Below are 10,072 nucleotides of genomic sequence, written 5' to 3' on the forward strand. Positions count from 1 at the left end.
GATCACAACATTGGACATGACTGAGTGACTAAACAACCCTTGTTCTTTAAGCTGTATAAAGTTATTGATATTTGGGCAATTCTGAGATTCTACCCTTCTGGGGGTGGTTGTTCAGATTTTTCAGAGATAAAATGTCAGTTCCAAAAGGGTTTGATCTTATCTACTGGCCATAAAAAGTGAGCTCTAAACCTGTCCTTGAGAAGGCACAGTTCCTGCTGATTGGGGCAACCAAGATGTTAAGATTCTAAACTTCTGGGCAGATAATGCATATTGCTTAGAAAGCAGCAGGAAAAAGTACCCCGGTTTCCTTCCTCTTTATTAAAACATCTCCGCTCACCCGCCCTGAGGCCTGTGGCTTGTGACTGCCTCCTGAGCAGAGTGCCACGCACTATGCAGCGGTAGCTTTCCGCCCATCCTGTCTCCACCTTGGCTCATCAGCCCTTGGTACCCGCAGGATCAATCCCAGACGAGCCGAACCCACAGATGCAGAACCTACGTGTGCTGAAAGCCAAGTGTACACATTTACATGGAGGACTTGAGCAGCCTAAGATATTGGTTATCTGCAGGGCTTGTGGAACCAAACTCTTGTGAATACTGAGGGACAACTGCACTGACATTGGGAGTCAGATAATTCAGGGACGACAGAGGATGAGATGGTTGGATGGCATCACTGACGCAATGGACATGAGTTTGGGAGGGCTCTGGGAGTTGGTGTTGAACAGGGAGGCCTGGTGTGCTGCAGCTCACGGGGTGGCAAAGAGTCGGACACGACTGAGCAACTGAACTGAACTAAACTGAATTCTTTGCTGCAGCGACCCTCCTGTGCATTATAGGATGTTCAGCAGCAATCCAGGCCACTATTCATTAGATGCCAGTATCAACACCACTCCACCCCTGGCTACTTGTTGCGACAATCAACAACATCCAAACACTGCTGAAAGTCCCCTGGGGAGGGGGGCAAATTGCCCTTAGTTTAGAACCACTATTCCAGCCAAACTGAACCACACAACTCAGTGCAGAATCGTGTTTCATCCGGTCTTTGTCACCTGATTGTCCTTTGGGTTCCCCAACCACTCTGTAAATTCCCTAAGAGAAGGATGAAGTCAATCTCACAAGTGCACCCATTCAGCAAAGGATTAGACACACAAAAACCTTCAGAAAGTACTCATCCTTGTGACTTGATGATGAAGTATCCCCATGGGCTGTTCCTCTCCCATGTTCCCCATGCCTCTAAGCTATGCTGTACAAGCAGCAGCGTGAAGGGATCCTCCAAGGGTTAGGCCAGGGCTGTGGCGACATAATTTGTCATGATGATTTGAGACCGACCCACGGCTCCCTGGGCTCACAGTGACCCAGAGCAATCTGAGCCTGGTCCTTCAACCCAGAATCTTACTTCCAAGGCAGGGAAATGATTGCACGTTCATATTTACCTATTTTTGTTGGCAGCCCATCCCAGCCTATCTGAAGCTTCCTCATCACAGTCCAGAACCACATCCCAGAACCACACCCCAAAGAGTGGGAGGTCATAGGTATTCACACCACTGCCTGGGGGGTGACCCAAGGATTTCCAAACCATAGGATAGGCTGTGCAATATTTGAAACCAAGAATGAGATCATGTGTCACAGTTCAATAGAAACTCCTGAGAACATGTGTGTTAAGCAAGAGAACCAAAGAACAAAGAATACTCTGAATCCCTTTATTCAATGCCCAAGGGAACCAATGTCTTCTATGCAACTCAGTCCCAGCAAACAATTCACCACTTGCAGGAAAAGAAGTCACTGTGTCACACTCCAGCTGCTGGTCTTCAAAACCTGTCTCCCTCTCTCCTGAGATGTGTATTTTCTGCCACTGCCCCTCCTATCTCTTTCACTTAAAAGAACAAGACAGGTCAAGCAAGTGACATCACATTGAATCTCCATTTTCAGCAACAGATGCCTCTCCTGAGGTAGGTCCAGGTTCAAGTCCAGTTGAGCCCTTCCCAGAGGAGCAATGGCTACAGAGCAAGCACAGAAATGGCTAAACCAGGTCAAATTTGCAGGGTGTTTCAACTCACTGTCGTTACAAATCAACAAACAGAATCAAGATTAGTGTCAAGGACGAACGGTCATCCAGGTGTTAGGGAGTCAGGGAAGGGGAAGGAATTTTACAGCACAGTTTGGTTTTTATCGCCAAGTAGCCGCATATTACTCTTTTCCTAGACTAAAATTTACCTCTTCATGGAAAAGGGGGGGAGGGGTGGATCAAACTCCTGGGATATTATGGAGGAAGTGAACGTTTTCTTTGGCCCCATTCTGGATAAAAATTTCAAAATCAGCAGATGCAGTCTTCTTTTCTACTGAGTTACTGTCCAGTCTGCTGGTTTCTCTTTGCTTTGATAACAGGAATGTGATAAAAAAAGTAAACCCATTTCTCTAAAAAAGCAGCTTCTTGCAACAGAGACGGTTGGTGGAGGGGTGGGGAGAGGGTGTTTAAAAAAGTCACCTTAAAGGTTTGGATGAGAACCACCCATTCTGTTAGGTGACAGCAGGGAACTGAGGTGTTCTATGGAGCTCTTGCTTGTAGTATTCACAGATTTTTACAAATAAGTTCCAATATGAATTTCAGCTTCCACCTCTGGTAGTACAAACAAGTGCTACCCTGGTGTCTGCTGCATTATATAAAGCCAGTTACCTTCCAGCAGGGTCTAGCTTATTATGTCCTAAACGTGGTATCAAGGATAAAAAGCCCACACAGGAGTGTAATGGTGACTGGGAAACTCAATCCCAGATGAGGAAGACGGCCGTGGGGAGGCAGTCTGACAGCGGATTTGCTGCAGAAACTCCCCCTATGACTGCAAGAGCAGGACAACACTGAGGACGTCTGCCTCCAGAGTTGCCACCGCCGCACCAGAGCTCTGTGATCTCCAAGAGTTAACTTCTTAGTTTCAGTTGCATCATAGGAGAAAGGAGATAAGAACTCCTACCTCACGGGTGGCTGTCATGATGAAATAATCCAAGTATCATGTCCGGCAGTGTAGGGGTTAAATTAGAAGTGAGCAAATTCCCTCAGGCCTCTCCCTGGGCATGCCCTCCCCACTTGCGGCTCCCTCACAGCACTTTCAGTGCTGTCCTTGGAGTCCCGAGGATTTCTGATTGTGTCCAGGGAGGAACTAGGCTTCAACACTCTGGCTACTCTGTCATATTCAGCATCAGGCCACGCAAGGGCCTAACACAGAACTTCGCTGTGGTCTAGTGGTTAAGAACCCACCTGCCAGTGCAGGAGACATGGGTTTGATCCCTGTTTCAGGAAGATCTCACATGATGTGGGGCAGCTAAGTCCCTGCACCACAACTACTGAGCCTGTGCTCTAGAAAGCCACGCACCACAGCGAAGAGTAGCCCCTGCTCAGCCCCACTGGAGAAAGCCCGCGCAGCAACCAAGACCCAGTGCGGCTAATAAACAAATAAATCTTAAAAAAAAAAAAAAAAAGTAAACAGCCCCCTGTGCCTCTACCCCATACATTCCAACCTGGGAAGGGCACATTGCCCGACAGAGCCCCAGACCCACCACAGCTTCACTGGGGATGACTTATTTCAGTACCAGGGATCATCACACTTCATCAATGAGGACATCTCAGGGGATAATGTTCCTAGAGAAAGGCAACATTCGAGGTATAGAACATAAATTATAAGTCTTGATGGATCCAGGCTGCATTCTAGCAACTAGAACTCGCACTGGTCCTTCCACACACCTACTGTGCAACAATGGAGACCACTGGACTGTGGAGAGGACCACCTGCAAAAGCCACCTTTCCACCCGTGAACCGTGCCACTCCGCTCCTAATGTCACTCGCCACCACCTGCGTAAAGTTCCATCATCTGTGAGCTCGTTCTACGCCCCCTACCTGTGAGGACGGAGATAAAGTGTCTACCCCTTTGTATCCACAACATGCTTTGAGTAGAACAGGTGCTCAACACTTTTCAGATAGGGATGTTGGTCACAAGAATTTCCAGCGTTATAAAATCAATACCTTCTGAATTAAACATGAACTAGAATTCATTCAAATCAGCAGACCAAGATCATTCTGTTGTAATCTTGTTCTTTGAAAATCAGTAATCCATCTGCTAGGCATACAGGATAGATTCCCTCTTACCCAGAAAACTCATTTTCTGATCTTGCCAGATAAGGAAGGGATGGCATGCTCCACTACATGTTATACCTAAAATGTGCCATGTGGTGCCACAGCCCCAAAGTACAGCAGGTGATTCTCTTTAGAACTTCAGCCCCAGTAAGCACAAAATCACTATTCTCTAGTCAACCCTGTAGCTTCCAGGGGGTTGTCTTAGCTGTCCCTTAACTGGAAGAACTAACACAGCCTAAGGCTTCCCTGGTGGCTCAGTGGTAAAGAATCTGCTTGCCATGCAGGAGACATGGGTTCAATCCCTGGGTTGGGAAGATCCCCTGCAGAAAGGAATGGCTACCCACTCCAGTGTTCTCACCTGGGAAATCCCATGGATAGAGGAGCCTAGTGGGCTACAGTCCATTAGGGCTGCAAGAGTCAGAGGTGCAGGATAAAACTTAGCAACTAAACAACAACAAGGCCTAGCTGCCCTTTATAGACACTGAATTCATGCCACACTCGTTATTAGATTGAGGCCCCTCATGCTTTCCTTCCTTCTCTCTGTCATAAAGGACACCAATCCTTGCTGAAGCAAGGGCCTTGTCTTATCTCAGGCATACCTAACACCAAGACTCATAGATGACAGTTTCTCATCTGCAGGAGAAAACAAAAACAACACTCCCAACCTGATCTGTCTGGAGTGCTCCTTCCCAGCTCATGTGTCTGGTAAACTCCTACTCATCCTTGGAGACTCAGGTCAAGTATCACTTCTCAGGAAAGCCTTCCATGCCCATCCCGCTCCCCAAGCCTGATGCTTTCCCACCCGCTGCTGTCCTAGTCCCTGGGGATCCTCTGTTTCAGGCTTAGCACACTGTCTTATAATTATATCCAAGCTACTAAAGTGCAGGGAAGGGGGTGAGGGGTGTGAGCCAAGTTGAGGCGGAATCTCTCCAAGTGTGGCCAGATATTGCCAGGTCTGAACCACCTGGGGAACTTAATAGAAATGATTCTGGGCCCTGGCCCCACACCTACTGAATCTACATTCTAATCACTCCACTCCTAGGTGATTTTTATGCATTTGAGATCTACTGCACTAGAGTGACCACTCCAGTGTTCTTGCCTGGAGAATCCCAGGGACGGGAGAGCCTGGTGGGCTGCCGTCTATGGGGTCGCACAGAGTCGGACATGACTGAAGCGACTTAGCAGCAGCAACAGCAGCAGCAGCAGCAGCACTAAAGTGATTTCTAGGAATAAGCACGGTGCTTTATTTATCCTCTGTGCCAGGGCCACATTCATTAAGTGCAGTGGCATTATTCAGTAGATGCGATATGCATGAGAATCTTCCACAGAGTAAAACGCAAACGGGCACTCAGAGACACGTGTCTCATCTGGTACCTGAGCCACCGAGAAATAAACTTCAGAAAACATGCCCCATCGGGAGCACTGCGTTAATCCGACTCCACTTTCATAGACACCGGTAGATAGGAAGGAAAACACCAGGCTTCGGAATCAAAATGCCTCGGTTTGAAAATTTTAAAACAAAACAAACAAACCAAACAAGCAAAAAAAACAAAAAACAAATAAACGATAATGACTGTTTCCCTAGCTAGCTGATCAACATTGGACAAGTGGCTTACCTTCTGTAAGCCTCAGCACACACTACCAGAGAAACAGAATCACAATCCACATAAGACAGGTGTGTTACGTGTATTGAGAGAGAAATAATATACAAAAGCGTATATATGTGTGTATGTATGTAGGCAATGGCACCCCACTCCAGTACTCTTGCCTGGAAAATCCCATAGGCAGAGGAGCCTGGTAGGCTGCAGTCCACGTGGTCGCTAAGAGTCAGACACGACTGAGCGACTTCGCTTTCATGCATTGGAGAAGGAAATGGCAACCCACTCTAGTGTTCTTGCCTGGAGAATCCCAGGGACAGAGGAGCCTGGTGGTTGCCATCTATGGGGTCGCACAGAGTCGGACACGACTGAAGCGACTTAGCAGCAGCATATATATATATAAAATGTATGATAAAGACTAACAGCATATATGTTTTGTGTCATTTTCTTAAAAACAGAATTATTACCAAGTAATTTTTAGAAGGCTGGCTTTTACAAATAGCTCCAATAAAGAACACAGCTTCACTGTTAGACACAGAAATACTCGAAATATACAAAATTATGTTACCAAAGATACCCAGGGTTTTCACAGGCAAGGTTTGAATCACAGAAGGCTGGGGCAGAAAGGGCCTCAGAAGGTCCTCAAGTCCAGCCCTCTACCAGGAACCCATTCAGAAACAAGAACGTAGATTCAGCCCTGCTGTGCAGCCTCTGAGATGCTCCCCACAACCAACCCAGTCCTTCACGCCATGCCACCCAGCTCTGCATCCTCTCACTCAACTGTGTGGAGGTTACTGGACATGAGCTCGGATTATGGTAATTACTATAGTACGGATTACAGTAAGCAATGGACTCCCAAGTTGCAGTCAACAATGTCCAAATTCCAGGGCAAGAGCTCCTGCCATTATAGCCTCTACCTCTGTCTAGAAACCAGTCCTCTAGCTTCTAGTTTCCTTACATTTTTACTAAATGCCTATTCTAATTTAGCCAAAGTGCTAGTGTTTTAAATACATTCTTCCGTCAAATTCTCCCAATAACTCTTCCAGTTCAGTTCAGTTCAGTCCCTCAGTCGTGTCTGACTCTTTGCAACCCCATGAATTGCAGCACACCAAGCCTCCTTGTCCATCACCAACTCCCGGAGTTCACACAGACTCACATCCATTGAGTCAGTGATGCCATCCAGCCATCTCATCCTCTGTTGTTCCCTTCTCCTCCTGCCCCCAATCCCTCCCAGCATCAGAGTCCTTTCCAATGAGTCAACTCTTCGCATGAGGTGGCCAAAGTACTGGAGTTTCAGCTTTAGCATCATTCCTTCCAAAGAAATCCCAGGGTTGATCTCCTTCAGAATGGACTGGGTGGATATCCTTGCAGTCCAAGGGACTCTCAAGAGTCTTCTCCAATACCACAGTTCAAAAGCATCAATTCTTCAGCGCTCAGCCTTCTTTACAGTCCAACTCTCACATCCATACATGACCACTGGAAAAACCATAGCCTTGACTAGACGGACCTTAGTCAGCAAAGTAATGTCTCTGCTTTTCAATATGCTATCTAGGTTGGTCATAACTTTTCTTCCAAGGAGTAAGCATCTTTTAATTTCATGGCTGCAGTCACCATCTGCAGTGATTTTGGAGCCCCCAAAAATAAAGTCTGACACTATTTCCACTGTTTCTCCATCTATTTCCCATCAAGTGATGGGACCAGATGCCATGATCTTCGTTTTCTGAATGTTGAGCTTTAAGCCAACTTTTTCACTCTCCTCTTTCACTTTCATCAAGAGGCTTTTTAGTTCCTCTTCACTTTCTGCCATAAGGGTGGTGTCATCTGCATATCTGAGGTTATTGATATTTCTCCCGGCAATCTTGATTCCAGCTTGTGTTTCTTCCAGTCCAGCGTTTCTCATGATGTACTCTGCATATAAGTTAAATAAGCAGGATGACAATATACAGCCTTGACATACTCCTTTTCCTATTTGGAACCAGTTTGTTGTTCCACGTCCAGGGCGGTGACCAGGAGGAGCAACCCCACGCCCAAGGCTAGGGGCAGCAGCTGGGAGGAGCCACCACACGTCCAAGGAGTGGTGGCTGTGCCGGCGCAGGAGGGCCTAGAGGAGCTATCCCACGTTGAAGGTCAGGAAGGGCGGCGGAAGGAGATACCCCTCATCCAAGGTAAGGAGCAGCGGCTGTGCTTTGCTGGAGCAGCTGTGAAGAGATACCCCACGTCCAAGGTAAGAGAAACCCAAGTAAGATGGTAGGTGTTGCAAGAGGGCATCAGAGGGCAGACACACTGAAACCATACTCACAGAAATCTAGCCAATCTAATCACACTAGGACCACAGCCTTGTCTAATTCAATGAAACTAAGCAATGCCCGCGGGGCAACCCAAGACGGGTGGGTCATGGTGGAAAGGTCTGACAGAATGTGGTCCACTGGAGAAGGGAATGGCAATCCACTTCAGTATTCTTGCCTTGAGAACCCCATGAACAGTATGAAAAGGCAAAATGATAGGATACTGAAAGAGGGACTCCCCAGGTCAGTAGGTGCCCAATATGCTACTGGAGGTCAGTGGAGAAATAACTCCAGAAAGGATGAAGGGATGGAGCCAAAACTCTTCCAGTAGGTTCTATTATTTTCAAGACGAGGTTCAGAGCAGTAATGCAGCCTCTGAGACCCTGCAGGGTAGCCAAGATACAGAGGCAGGTCTTCTGACTCGCCAGTCCCACTCTTTCCACTGTACTAGGCAGTTTCCAGCTGCTATTCCCCACCTGACATGGGGAATATTCCCCATGCTGACATAGCATGAGATGCTTCCTATTTCCAACACTGCTCAAAATCCTCGCCAGGGCTTACTCTGCCCACAAGTCAAAAGGACAGCCTTTCCTGAGGGACAGAGGCGGTGCTCCAATAGGGTCCCCACTCTCTCTGCCTATCTCTGTATCAAAAGAACTCTGAACAGTAACAAAAGCAGTACTAGAACTTGGGGAGCTTTTCAGAAAAGCTTACTTTTAGAAGAATTTCAGGCCACCCAAGGGACACTCTAGCCCTTTTCTAAGCGTGCGGTTAAACCAGCAGTCCCTAGAAGCATATATATTTCTTTTGTAAGCCTTCTGGTTTGATCACATCTGTGGCTTTTTCTCACCCAGGAACAGGCAGCAGAAGGGTGTGTGTCTGTCCCCACCCCCGCTTACAGCCGCTGCTGATTACAGCTACACATTCCGATACAGACATGCCTCTCAGACCAAAGAGGGGGTGGGGGTGGCCTGAGCTCAGAAGCCCTGGAACAAATAGTTGGCAACAGCTGTGTTCTCAGAAGACCGCAGTTGGTCGCTACTGTTTTCTCATTCCACACTAGGTTACCGGCTATAATTCAAGTGCCCCTACTTCAAACGGCAGCTCACAAAGTAATCAAGTCTCTGCCACAGGGGTCTGCTGGCTTGGAAAATTCCATCAGGAAGACCAGAATGTGGTCAGTCCCACCCCCACCCCTCAGAGACATTAGGACGTCCCTCGGACCCACAGCCCTGACCACAGGCTTAAAAGGAGAAAGTCTCTGAAAGGAGCCTTTCCCTTTAAAGAAGGCCCCCCACCCCAACTCAGAATCTCTTCAGAAGCAGAGAACTGTGAAGAAATCTCTGCTAACTAACCCAATCAAAATGGAGAAGGAATAAAAGGGGTTTTGATCAGGAATCCTGCTCTGCCTCTCTCCCTCCCGGCCTCACCTTTCAACTGTTTCCTCACTAAGGCTTTGGCAATGGTTTTACGGTGTCTAACGAAAAATCAGAACAGATAATCCAGAAAGATCTCAGGGATAAAGGGGGGTTAAGAACCCAGCCGTCAGGGGAGTAAGGAGCAACTAGATAGCAGGAAGAAAAGCCTGGAAAATTCTGTAAGGGAGCTGGCCTGCTGTAACTGTGAGAAATTTTCTAAAAGGCTTCCTCCACCCAAAGCAGTAGTGAGATAAGTAAGCTCCCACCCTCTTCCCTTTCCCAGTCCCCGGACCACCCGTTCCATTACCTGTCTAAGACCGAAAGGAAAGGCCTCCTGCAAGAGCATCGTCCACACTAACGCTGGGAACAAAGGGCTTTTGAAAGGTTAAGATCTTGGAAGCCAATAGTTAAATAATTGATTAATAAATAAATAAATAAACATTAAACTTAAAAAAAAAAAAGAAGTATATGCCACTGTTATTCCCATTATAGAGGAGGAAACTGAAACTGAAAACAGGTAAGTAACCATAAAGTTACTATCTGACCCAGCGATTCCTCTTCTAGGTATTTACCACCCCCAAAATTGAAAACAGGGACCCAAATTGATACTATGTTCATGCTGCGGACATGTACACCCATGTCCATAGCAGC

The sequence above is a fragment of the Oryx dammah genome, unplaced genomic scaffold (genome assembly GCF_014754425.2).
Source record: "Oryx dammah isolate SB20612 unplaced genomic scaffold, SCBI_Odam_1.1 HiC_scaffold_14, whole genome shotgun sequence".
NCBI lineage: Eukaryota > Metazoa > Chordata > Mammalia > Artiodactyla > Bovidae > Oryx > Oryx dammah.